The 13841-nt window shown below is 44.5% G+C and overlaps 1 long non-coding RNA gene across 2 annotated transcripts; it reads right to left on the bottom strand.

Annotated features, from left to right (window-relative positions):
- Nucleotides 1-277: 277 nt before the first annotated feature.
- LOC310699596 lies at nucleotides 278-10463 on the bottom strand. Of its 2 annotated transcripts, XR_014522136.1 has the most exons (8): nucleotides 10343-10463; nucleotides 9933-10028; nucleotides 8378-8521; nucleotides 5822-5876; nucleotides 3384-3591; nucleotides 2718-2837; nucleotides 2173-2230; nucleotides 278-653 (listed from the first exon to the last, which is right to left on the bottom strand). It is a non-coding gene; the product is annotated as an uncharacterized lncRNA (long non-coding RNA). The 2 variants fall into 2 exon arrangements; XR_014522137.1 differs by lacking the exon at nucleotides 2718-2837 and having other exon boundaries at nucleotides 10343-10459.
- Between the last annotated feature and the right edge of the window lie 3378 nt (nucleotides 10464-13841).

Here is a 13841-nt window from a genome sequence, read left to right as displayed (position 1 = left end):
GAGCCCTCTGCAATGCACAGGTTTTGATGTGGATTCCCTCTGGCGAGGAAGCCTGAAGACCACTTGCCACGTAACAGTTCTGATGACTACCTTGCTATCAGTGTTAATAATTAAAGTTGAATTCCTATGCATGCATACCTGAAAGCAAGCACTATTGAGACTAGTAGGACTTACTTTTGAGTAAACATGCAAAGCTTGCTTTAGAGGTGAAAGAACTTTAGGGCCAAAAAACAAACACTACTTTTCCCACTAGCATCACACAACATGAGGATAACTGTTTTTTTGTTGGGGAAAAGTTTTTTATTATTGTTCTTATTTTACTTCTCTTTTTCCAAGGATGTGGAAAAAGTGCACGGTTATCCCTCCCGCGTTTTATCCTCACGACATCCCTGTGAGGTAGGTTAACTTGAGAGGCAGTGACTGGCCCAAGGTCACCTGGTGAGCTTCATGGACAAGTCCAAGCTTCTAACTGCTCAGCTACACTGGATACACTACTTTAGAATCCATGGCTTCCTCCTTTAAGGCCTGGTTCACTACCAAGACAGACTGCACTTTTCCACCACTGCTGATCAAGTTTGCTTTCTTGCTCAACGCAGGGAAACCCCTTCTGGGTGGCTCGGCACTTCCAGGCCCTTCTGCTTAAAAGCCAGCACCTGTAAAAGGTATAAAACGATGGCAGAGGAGACAAATCAAAAAATGATGGCTCTGAAAGAATAAGGCTGGCAAAAGAGAACGAGGCCAGAATAGCTGTGTTGGAACTACTTGATCTCATGAGCTCCAGCAGCTTGCATAGAGGCCCATGGGCAGCAGGGCAGAAAGGATTCACCCCATATCTCTGTGGCTGGGTTCCTTCCTTCATGAGCAGCCAATGAAGCCCTTTGGTATTATGTTCAGGGCTAACAAAAAGGCAGCCTTCTTCAACACGTGGTGTACAGTGGTACCTCAGGTTACATATGCTTCAGGTTACAGACTCCACTAACCCAGAAATAGTACCTCGGGTTAAGAAGAAGAAGAGTTTGGATTTGCTATCCCGCTTTATCACTACCCGAAGGAGTCTCAAAGCGGCTAACATTCTCCTTTCCCTTCCTCCCCCACAACAAACACTCTGTGAGGTGAGTGGGGCTGAGAGACTTCAAAGAAGTGTGACTGGCCCAAGGTCACCCAGCAGCTGCATGTGGAGGAGCAGAGTTGCGAACCCGGTTCCCCAGATTGCAAGACTACTGCTCTTAACCACTACACCACACTTGCTTCAGGATGAGAACAGAAATCGCGTGGCGGCAGTGGGAGGCCCCATTAGCTAAAGTGGTACCTCAGGTTAAGAACAGTTTCAGGCTAAGAACGGACCTCCAGAATGAATTAAGTTCTTAACCCGAGGTACCACTGTACTACACTCTCTCAATGCCGACTGACTTAGGATAGTTTGATTTAGACACGTTCAAGGAGGCTAGGAATAGCAGCAGTTGTTTGCCAAGAAAACTAATTCAAACGTGAACAGCCAGCAAAGCAATATCTTGTAGAGGTCAGAGGAAGGCAACCCACATCTGGCATGAGCCTCCTGAAGCATCTCACTGGCTGCTGGTAGACTATATGGGCCCTTGGTTCTGACCCAGCAAGGTTGCTTCTTATGTTCGTACCCCAGTCCAACCTCTGCTGCTACCGCAGGTGTTTATGTTGCTGCAGCCACACTGTTCCACCTCTTCATTTGGGGGAAAGAGAAAACAGGTGGAGCAGCCAGCACCATCCTTATGGGCTGCTCATGCAAGGGCTGGAGATGCAAGCAAGTGCTTTGCTTCCAGTAAAATCCGAGTGGTGGGCCAAAGCAAAGCATCCCCACTGAAAACTGCTTAACACAACAGGCCGTTTAATTTCTACAACAAGCTACTTGAGTACAGTGTGTTACTAGCAGCACTTGGTCAAACACTACATGATTTCAGGCCGAAAAGGAAACCAGAAAGGCCCCCCAGGTAGGGGGACAGGGGACCTGCCAGAGATCAAGGACTGCTGCAAAGAAAGCTAATGGTATTTTCAGAGACCCACATAAAAGTCTAGCATTGAAATCTGAATAGGCGACACAGTCAAGGACCAAGAGCTGCAAAAAATGTTAGCTATGAAATGGAGTCCTTCAACCAGTTATTTTCGGTCATGAAAACAGAAATAGTCCAGCTTACTTACCCATAATAAAAAAAGAACTCCTCCGTCCTTGAAATGCATTCTTCTCTTACAGCTGCACCTGAAGCAAAATAAAGGTTCTTCATTTTTACCTTGCCCTTCAGGTTTTTTGTGCTCAATGTGAAAGAACACCAAAACCCAGAAGTTTCTCAACGTAGGCAGCAAAACCATAAAAAGATCACTAAACATTAACAGCAAAAGCAGAGCTAAATGGCCTCAAGGAATGTGTTGCTTTTTTTAAAATAAAAAAACCTGTTTCATCCTCAAACTATTTGCTTCTTATTTCCCTCAAACTGAGTTTATGTCATATAGCAGTGGTGTCCAAACTTTTTCAAAGAGGGCCAGATTTGATGAAATGAAGGGCCGTGGGGGGCTGACCTTTTTTTAGGATTGAAGTTGTTGAGCTTTTTTTTTATTATTTTACCCCAAAGTTGTTGAGCTTCTTTTAGGATTAAAGTTGTTGAGTTGTTGCTTTTTAAGGATTTTACCCTAGGAAATAAACTGAAACAGGGGCCGGATTAGGCTCCCGAGACTGTCTTTGGACATACCTGTCATATAGAAATGCTTCAGCATCCATGTTGACCACAGACATTCATCTGTCACTCTCTGACAGATGTTTTGTCACCCTCTCTGTGCCAACATGTGTGTGACATGCTATTGCTTTGATGCTGTAAAGAGAGATCCAAAACTCCTTTACTAACTTGACACCAGCACTTCTTACCCTTACAAAAGGCTGTCTCCACTTGTGTGGTGCATGCGGTCTATAAAGAGTTAACAGTTTTAGGCTTTATATCCCTCAACCGATTACACCCTCTAGTATAAACAGCCCTGAGACTATGCCAATAATGTGACATTTAAGACACCTACACATGGCACAACAAGAGCGATTATGTTCAGGGCATCACCGCAAGGCGTTTGCATCAGGCATGGCATTTGCTTTAACAAAACTGTCGCTCTTCCCTCTGCAAAGATGTGCATACAGTCTTCTACTCGCCCGCCTACTTGCCGGGTGAGAGTCCTAACAGAAAGCTTGGCTGTTCTGCTTTGTATCCTGGGCTGAGGGGTTTTGTTATTCCCCAGGCAAATGGTCACTGTTCCTTTTTCACATAAGCTTGGGGGGGGGGGCGCGGGAGAGAGAAAAGAAACAACCACAAACATATCCCAAGAGGGGATTTTTTTGAAAAGCAAAAAAAAAGCAGGGACACACTGCTTACCAGGGCATTTGCAGTTAATGGAGAGGCAACTTGCAGGCAAAGTTCCAAGGCAAAACAAGAGATCCCTCTACTTCTGTCCTATAATATTATGGCTGAAGGGCTTGTATGATTCCAAGGAAGCTTCAACCTCTTGCAGGAAAAGACATCATTGCATGATGGAAAAACTGGTCTATGTTCTCCCCACCATTTTTTCGCCTCTTAGCTGTACCTGTAAAAGACCAGAGGGAATTAGGTGATCAACAAGGCCTCTTCTCCAATGAGAAAGCAACAACCGCTTGCTATATGCATAACTGTGGAAAGAGTGTGCCGTACTTAAGCGTTGCGCCCACCCACCAATGCCACCCTTACCACCCTCCCCCAGCCATAGACGATGCAAACTATGTTCAGGACACCCTGTGGCACCGTGACAGCTTATCAGAAGGTTCACAGGGAGAGGATCAGTGATGGTGGAACGCCTACGCAGGAAAACAATTTGCTCATCATCATTACCGGCCTGTGCAGCCACAGGGGAATGTTGGGTGTTTGAGGGTGTTTGTGCATGTGGTTTGTTCAGGATGGCACAGAGGCCCAACAGTTAGAGCAGCACCCCACGTGAAGAGTTTATGCTCCAGAACCCCCCACAATACTCAAGGGTTTTATGGCAGACAAGCAGATGCAGAAAAGGCTCTGTGACCCTGAAGATACGACGCTGTAAAGCCGATCAACTTTGTTTACAGGACAAAAGTATTGAATATGAAGCTGTCTTATATCAAGCCCAGGGTTGTGTGCTTTGTCTGGCAACAACTCTCCAGAGTTCTCAAACACAAGGCATTACTCGTGCTGCTGAGTCAAGGCCTCTCCTTCCAGTCAACAACACAATAAAAGAGGCAGTAGAAAAATGGCATTTTCTTTTGCTCCAATGATTTTAGTGCTGCAGGGAGGCCAGGCAGGCTCCTCCATCTATGTCAAAATAATGGCACAAGGAACATTCAGTTTTGTCTATCCTGTTCCCAGTCAAGAATACATTAGCTCTTTGCCTCTGATACCAGCTTCAGATATATGAATCTCTAACAGATTCAAGAAACTTTAAAACTAGACGAAAGATTGTTCTCCCTTCGACTGGCATCTTTGGAGTTCCCTGTGGCTACTGTAATAGCCTCCAGAAGGGAATTGGCGTTGCAAAAGGCCCACTTTCAGAAACCCTTCCATCTCAAATCAATGCCAGAGAAAGAAACTACTGGAAAATGTAGCCCAACGGATGAATTTTGAATCACGATGCTGCGGGAAGGATACAGCGGTCACACCTATCTCAAAAGAAATCACTCCTACTGAAGACAACTGTGAGATGGCAAAGTGGGCAAGCCTCAGTGCATATTTATTTTCCCTCATAGCTGAGTTTTCAGACAGGGATAACATCACATCACAGGCTTTTAGGAGGAGTGTGGCAGATGAAAAAGCCAACATTAGGACTGATCCAAAAAAGCTGTTAACTTCTTCAACTGCTTTCCTGTGGTGGCTAAAATATATTCAATCTTTCCTCTAAGGCTACATACATGGCCTTTTTCTCATAACAACCCTGTGAGGGGGGAAAGAGACCAGCCCAAGGTAACCCAGGCAGTTTCGTGGCCAAGTTGAGGACCTGAACCTTGGTCTCCCCAGACCTAGTTTGGCACCTTGCCTATTACACCGCACCAGCTCTGAAATATGTAGTTTAGGGTGTGATGAGTTTTCACTTGGTTTCTCAGCAATCGCCTGTTGAGATCATGAAATTGCATCTTCTGCCTCCATTTAAGAGTTCAGGATTTTTCCATATTCTCCAAAGAATTAAAAAGGATCTTAAAGTGCAAACATTTCTTTGGTGTTGGCTGATGGATGGATTTTGCCCCCTTGAAGAGGATTTGATTGTTGTGTTTCAAAGAGATACTTTCCAGACGCTCTGGGAGTTTTTTCCTTGCCTGGTAGCATGGAGGATCCTCAATTTATGTGGCTGCCTCACACAACCAATTATACACCAGGCCAACACCCTCAAGTCCACCTCCCCCATTCTTTGCTTGGGTCACATTATTATCTGAATATGGAACAGTGTTTAAAATATGGAGGCTGCTGGCTTAATGTTGAGGCATTAAATCAGGGTAGCCTTTAAGCCCTTGCCATTTCTATCAAACAAGCAAGTTCTGCCCAGGATTTTTCAGTCATGTAATGTTGTGGACAGAATGGTGGAACTCGACTAGCAAGACCCAAGTATTATTTCCAACCACTTGCATTGCTTAAAATGTCACAAATAAGCATTTACACTTGATTTAGAGGCCAAAACCTAAACCCCATCCAGTCATAACTTCTCAGGCTTCACTGAAATGAGGGAGTCTGGTCCTTGGCAACTCACATTCCAGTGACATGAAGGGATTAGCAAATTTGTCAGAAGCCAAACAAATGAATAAGCATTACCCCGAGCTCCTTACCCTGAGCAGCTGTTTCCAAACTGACTTCTGAGTCCAGAGGCAAATGGTCTGCGTCCTGCGGAGCCAAACATATCAATTTTATTTCTTCATTTTGCTTTTAAAACTTGCACACTGCTTTCAGACAATTTTCTTGAATAACAACTGAATCACAATCCCCATGACAATTTATTATTCAAAAGGAACAAGAGTCCAGTTTGGAGAGAAAGGGCTTCAGCTTGTTATTAGATAAAAATCTTGTCTTTGAGAGTTCATCTATTCTGGGCAAAATGAGGACAATGCGGAATTAAATCAAGACCTAAATTTAATTCTAGTGAATCCAGCAGCTTCATTTCAGTCCTGGGATAAACAAGACATTTAGAAAACCAGACATTCCAGTTTGTGGCACAAAGTTATTCTGCTCAACATACGTTGGGGTGGTGTTGTACACACAATTTCAAATAACTGGGATTTCTGGCTTACTAAGGTTCACGTAACAGGATTCTAATGGGCACTTTAAGAACTTCAAATACCACCAAAGTATCATATATTTCTTATTGCAATCTACTCAACCAACAAGCCTACTTCCAGTTCTACAGCAAACATATTGCAAGGGAATGTAGTGATGCAAACAAGCCATGGCAAGTCTTCGGCTTGCACACTTCTCCCTCCCTCTTCCTTTTGCTGCTGAAAGGAGATCAGATGCATCTACTTTTAAACTAACCACAGTTCCCATTATGTTCAAAGTTGGGAAGGTGTGCCACAAAAGAATGGGGATGCGAGGGGAAGTGTGCAAACCCACAGCTCATCTTCACATGGGATAGCAGCAAGTCGTAGATTACTGCTGTGTCTGAATCAGGCCTAAAGCTTGTCTTCCAAAACATATTTGAGCAGTAGTACTTTGACAGTTAATCCACCATCTGCTTTCCCCAACTGGATTCATCACTGACACGTCTGTCCAGCTCCAGATGAAAGTAGACGTGACTTTAAGCACATTTTTGCATCATGCGCTTGCAACTGTCAACATCTTTGTTTACAAAAACAATTGCAGGGCCATGGATGGTTAATGCTTTCCTCCAATGTCATTTTCCAAGTGAAAATTCCCCCACCAACTCCCCCCCCCAAAAAAAACCCACCCTATACACAAAGCTATTATGTCACAATTTTAAAAATATTTAAAGTTGGGGAAACAGTGCAAGGTGGAAAAAGTTAAACCTCTTTCCCAATCCTCATCTGCATTCCTCTGCAACCCCTGGCTGCTTTGTCAACAAAAATTAGTAGGCTGTTGCAAAAAAAACAAACCACCCCTGAATTAAAAAAAGTGCTCTAAGTCACGTTTAGTTTGACCCTCACTCTTCCCAAGGAATGGCCCTAGATGATAATCTGCTAGCTGCAGCATACCAAACTGTTGCCATTGTGTTCATCTGCACATTAAGAGCAGTATCAAATTTCCACTATATTAGCGGAATTCATCTTTACTTGCTTCAGAGCATTCAAACAATGTGGTCCAGCAGACAAAGCACACCTTCTTTTACAGGGGGGGAAAAATCCCTTACATTTTTGTGTGTGCGCGCATACTTAACACTCTGCAAGAAACATCCAGCCCAGAAAGTATTTTACATGTCCTAGGGGTGCTTGTTGGAATCCCAACTTTGCACAACCAATGTCATGGAGATGAAGGACAACTATTTCAACATGAAGCTATCTTATATTGAATCAGATCATCAGTACATCTAGCCCAGCATTTTTTACTCCGACTGGCGTTGGGTAGATTTTAGAGACGTGCTGAATTTCTGAATGAAAGCTACTGGCCATAGGAACATACTGAATTTTTGAATGACTACAGGAATGCATCAAGTCAAGAGGGATGTGTTGCCTATGTGGGGATTTTCAGGGGCCAAAATGACCAAGCAGAAAACTACTGCCCTTCCAAATGGCCACAGCAAGGCATTGGGCAAAGGCTGTATGCTGCCCAATCACCTCCGGTCATTTCTACCCTCACCTGCAATCAAGAGAGTTGCAAAATGGTGATAGGTATGTCAAAGTCTCCCACTCATCCCTACAAACACTTGACAATGCACTTGGTATTTTATGCAACCAAGGGTAGAAGGAGATTTAACAAGATACATCCTATGCCAGTGACCATTTGGAAGGGCAATCTTTTGACATTTAAAGATGGTCACCCACCCACCCCAAAATAATAAAAAATAGTGTGTAAACAACTAATCACATTTGATTAATTCATTCCAATTGCCATTAGGAAATTCACTATAACCCTATAGGAATCTGCGCATTCTAGTAGCCTTCCTCATTTTAGCACATTGCAAGACTTTATTATTTCATTATTTATTAAACAAGGTCCTTTTAAGTGGCTTGAACGTGGGACCTTCTGTGTGCAAAAGTACTAATTTGGATTCCACAATAGCAACTGTTTACACACTCTTCTGAGGAAGTCACATGCAGGAGTAGACAGAACTCAGACAAAGTCTCATATCGGACCAGTCAGGCTCATGGTATTTTATACCTGCAACCATAAAGAAATGAATCAAGCAACCAACAAGACTGCAGGCACACGCTTACCATTGTGCATATGAATCAGATAACTACACGGTGGCTAACACAGGCTTCATTTCTTTTCAAGGGACGTGGTCTCAGGTGTTTACATCTCAACACAAAGAAACTTTGCGTCTTCTTGACTGGTTTGCTTGAAAAGTCACATGCAGCCTGAGAACAGGAGAAATGCAAGGTTAGGGACAGCGGTACAATTCAGCTATTCTGCGGCTTTCAGATTTCCCTAAAGCTGAGCTTCAGAATCGACAACTCCACAATGAGAAAGATTTCCTTTTCAGACAGGGATAACTTTATATCATCACAAGCTCAGCTCTAGACAACTCTGGCAAAATGCACATGGTAAAAGCAACTTCATTTCTCTTCCTAGTGGCGACATCTAGTGGACAACGCACAAAACCTACCTGGGGTGGGCATTTCCCCCCCCCCTTAACTTCAAGGGGTGGTAGGGATCCAGTGCTGGCCAGATACAGAGTAGACCCACAGAAAATAATACACATGACTAAGTTGGCTCCATTAATTTCAGTGTGCCTACTCTGTATCAGACCAGACTGTCTCCCCTTCTATACCCAATGGATCACTGCTCTCTGCAGGCGAGGGCCTCCTGCAGATCCCATCTTATCGGGAGATCTGCTGACATGGACATTTAGTGTGGTGGCACCTTCTCTTTGAAATTCCCTTCACTTGAATATTAGACAGCTACCCTCTCTGTGGTTTTTTCAGCACCTACTAGCTGCATCTGTTTTGACCAGTTTTATCACTTGTTGCTTTCTCACCTGAGCTCCTTTAGAAGGGAGGGCAGAATATTAATCTTGCAAATAAATCTTACAATAATTTGTTGGGGACCACATAAAGGTAAAGGGACCCCTGACCATTAGGTCCAGTCGTGACCGACTCTGGGGTTGCAGCACTCATCTCGCTTTATTGACCGAGGGAGCCAGCATTTGTCCGAAGACAGCTTCCGGGTCATGTGGCCGGCATGACTAAGCCGCTTCTGGCGAACCAGAGCAGCGCACGGAAACACCGTTTACCTTCTTGCCAGAGCGGTACCTATTTATCTACTTGCACTGGCGTGCTTTTGAACTGCTAGGTTGGCAGGAGCAGGGACCGAGCAACGGGAGCTCACCCCATCGCGGGGATTCAAACCGACAACCTTCTGATCAGCAAGTCCTTAGGCTCTGTGGTTTAACCCACAGTGCCACCCGCGTCCCTTTGGGGACCACATACTGGCAATCAAAAACAAGCAAGCTGCAGCCAAGAGATGACCACCCTCTTCTCTCTTTGCATCCTCTTTTCTACTCTCCTTGCCAACCACATGAAATTGGGGCCAGGATGGGCTCCACACCCTTCACACAAAATACATGAGGGCAGGGAGTGAAGAGGAACTTATAGGATCTGTAACTTCTTGGTACTGTACTTAAAAGAATGCTCGACAAACCTTACCTATACAAAAATACATTATGTATATTTCAAGCAGGAATGCAAACAAATCCATGGTTTTTGCAATTCCCTGCTCTTTCCCCTTAACTTTCTGCAACCAGTACAATATGCATCCCAAAATACAGACCCCTTTAAATCAACCAACTTGCTCCAATTGGGACCAGAGGCTGGTAAAGCACAGGCCGGAGTGGCTCCATACTCGCCCTCCTCTCGTGTTCTTCTCCTGCAAGGAAATAAAGGATGCGATTCAAAACGTTTAAGGCTGTGCAACTCATCAATACACTCGTCTTTCTCAACCTACAGGGGGGAGGCTCGCTTTACTGGCCTGCTACGCACCAACAACCCGTGTAGAGTCGGGATTGGGGGAGGCAGTTAAAATCACAAAAAAGCTAAGACAGAAAGGAGCCAACCAATAAATAAATGTTCCTGGCTGTGCACAAGCGCCCCCGGGACACATATCACAAGCTCACTTCTAATTAGGAGCGGCAGCCGTAGAGGATTACAAGGGATCCTACGGAGAGAGTCCGCGCTACTCACCATCACTGCACCTCTGAAGCCGGTAGCAAGGAAAGAGAAAGCAGAAGCGCCTGCGCAAACTTTGACCGAGGTTTCCCGCGGGCGGGGGAAGAGCTCCTCTCGCGAGACCGAAAGCTCTTTCGGGAAATGTAGTTTTTTAGAACTTAAATCCTCCGCTTCAGTACAGATGCAAATACAGTACTGTACTCTCGAATGCTTTTCACTGAACTGTAGTTTAATTAATGCAGCCTGCAGAAAAACTGCCTCACCGCCGTTTCAGAACTTGCCACCTCGTTGGGGCAGACCCTAAATGCACTAAAAACGAAAGAGCAAGACCTGTTATAAGAAGATCATTGAGGCTTACTTCTGAGTAAGAGCGTTTATGATCCTGCCTAAGCAAATACCGCGGTGCAACTGACAGGAACAGCATGTGTGATTCATCAGAGTCGAGCTTGCTTTTCCCTTTAGCAAAAACTAAATGTTCATAATTGTACAATTACTGTTTTGTACAATTATTATTTTGTATAATTCTTACTTTGTATAGGCACAGACGTCCTTACTACACAAATCAGCGAATCATGCTTATTCAGAGTTAGTCCCAGTGATTGCAATGTGGACTTAAATGCAATCTTTGAATATTTACTCAAAAGTAAACGCTTCTGAATATGGAGGGGGCACACTCTCTAGTGAATGGGCACTAGGTTCTGCAGTTTGGGCAGGGTAGCCTTTGTTTCATTTTCAAGTTGATGGAAAGGAACATTCACAAATAAAAAGAGTCCTACTTGATCAGACTAAAGACCCTTCAAGTCCAGCATCCTTCTAGTTCTCAAAGAGGCCAGTCAGATGCAGGTGGGAAACTCACAAGCACAAGAGGAAACTCACAAGCACAGGAGTCAGTGTGGTGTAGTGGTTAAGAGGGGTAGACTCGTAATCTGGGGAACCGGGTTTGTGTCCCCGCTCCTCCACATGCAGCTGCTGGGTGACCTTGGGCCAGTCACACTTCTCTGAAGTCTCTCAGCCCCACTCACCTCACAGAGTGTTTGCTGTGGGGGAGGAAGGGAAAGGAGAATGCATTTGCCACAAGGGTGTTGGTTAAAGCAGACACTTGAGCAGGACTGGGTGTTCCTCATCCCAGCTAGAGCATGTACCTGCATTACTTTTCCTATTGCTTGATATTATTACAGTGGTACCTTGGGTTACATACACTTCAGGTTACAATACTCTGCTAACCCAGAAATAGTACCTTGGGTTAAGAACTTTGCTTCAGGATGAGAACAGAAATCGTGCTCCTGCAGCAGCAGGAGGCCCCATTAGCTAAAGTGGTTCTTCAGGTTAAGAACAGTTTCAGGTAAAAAACGGACCTCCGGAATGAATTAAGAACGTAATCAGAGGTACCACTGTATTATTATTGCTATACAACTCCATGCCTCTAACTTTCCTGCAGCGGTGGAATTGGGATGTAGAGCTTCATAATGATTGGAGATCCAAGTGAAATAATATATTGCATCCAGGGCAGGAATCCCTTGCCATAGATAGACTGTTCCCCACTCTCCCAGCAGCATCCTCATGGGGATAGTGAGGTGTGCCTTGGCCCCATCTAAAGGTAGGTAGGGATATGGTAAGTGACTTGGTAAGTAAGGCAGAGATGGCAGTGGAAGGTGAAGCTATTTGAGGCATCCAGTTAAGAAGACCACTGACAGCATTAAATGATGAACCGGCAAGCAAATCAGGATATACAGTGCATCCATTTGGAAATGCACTTTTTCCTGATTCTGGAATATTTTGTCCAAATTCTGCTGCTTGAAGCTTGAGCACACTTTTCCACTAGGGGGTGCTCCAGCCACACACAAACTTTTAGCAGCAGACCTTGGCTAACATTTCAAGGGGAAATGAAATGAACAGTCTTACTACATCCCTGCTGAAGGACATCACAAGCAAATAAAATCTAGATTGAGCTTTTTTTATTATTAATTTAAAAAGTCACCTGTAAGCAGGACTCTTTAGCAACTCATCCATATCTGACCAAATGAGAGAAAGGCATAAACTTGGCTATTCTACATTACTGTATACAGTGGTACCTTGGGTTAAGTACTTAATTCGTTCCGGAGATCCGTACTTAACCTGAAACTGTTCTTAACCTGAAGCACCACTTTAGCTAATGGGGCCTCCTGCTGCTGCCGTGCCGCTGGAGCACTATTTCTGTTCTCATCCTGAAGCAAAGTTCTTATATGGAAATGGATTTTGCATAGCATACCCTCAAAATGTAGCAACGCTGAAGGAAAATTGGTACACAGTTACATTTTAATGGTACTTTTATGCATTATGCCTTGTAAAAGGAATCTTTCTCAGCCCCACCTGGAGATGCCAGGGATTGAACCTGCGACCTTCTGCATCTCAAGCAGGTGGTCTGCCGCTGATCTACAAACCTTCAACTTGGGGGTTGAGGGATTTGTTTCCTACAAGGTCATATGCTTGCAGCCCAGACCCATCACATTCATTCTGGAGACTGATAAAATATGCCCCCCATTCCATACTTGGACTTTGATGCTATATTTAGTAGTAGTAATAGTAATAGTAGCAGTAGCAGTAGTAGTAGTAGCCCCAGCTTAGTAGCCCCAGGTTGCCCCAGCCATTCTGGGCAGTTTCCTACAAAAATACAGAGGGAAAGGAAGGGGGGGCATTAAGCATTAAAAGCTTCCTGAAACAGAGCTGCCTTCAGATGTCTATGAAAAGTTATATGGTTGTTTAACTCTTTAACCTCTGCTGGGAGGGCATTCCATAGAGTGGGTGTGACTACCGAGAAAGCCCTTTGCCTGGTTCCCTCGAAGGTGGACCTCAGTGTCTGGGCTGGACGATGGGGGTGGAGATGCTACAGTCCAGACATTTCCTTGGTTCTCTTTATTATTGTAAAAATTGATTCTCACTTAATATTCTGAAAGTGGGGGATGTCATTGTGCAACTTGTCTGAGTACACCTTTTTTCCAATGCTTAAGAGATTGATGGGTCAAGCAAGTCTGCAGAGAAACCATTAGGTTGGGTGGGCTAACCCTGCCCTATCATCCAGGCTGTGGCTGGAGACAGATGACAAGTTTTTGCAAGACTGTTAAAGATGTTGTGTTAGATTAGAGGCATGTTCCTTCTTCCCCTCTCACCCCTAAATCTCACCAGTTCCCCCTATTCCCAGCACCTGGCGTAACAATTTCTACCCTCCCCTTAACCTCCATCTTCCTCCCTCTCCCAGCCCACAGCCTTGTTTGTTCCCTGTCCCCTGTCCCCTGCCCCCAACCTGACGCATCCTTTAACATTGCAATGCCTGTGTGTGTGTAAAATGTGTCTTTGTGGGACTGGGTGTGTGATTGTGCACATGTATTTGTGTGTTTCCCTGGCAGACTAGAAATCCATTAAATAATAACAAAACAACTACAGCTGCATCTAACACAGACGCAGCTTTGGATTTGGACCAAAAGGAGGATGTGTAAACACCTCACAAACAAATCAGGATGATTGCAGGATGGCTGCT

This window comes from Podarcis liolepis (assembly GCF_965112155.1).
Source record: "Podarcis liolepis genome assembly, chromosome: 2".
NCBI classification, from domain to species: domain Eukaryota; kingdom Metazoa; phylum Chordata; class Lepidosauria; order Squamata; family Lacertidae; genus Podarcis; species Podarcis liolepis.
This window is presented reverse-complemented; position numbering and strand designations above follow the sequence as displayed.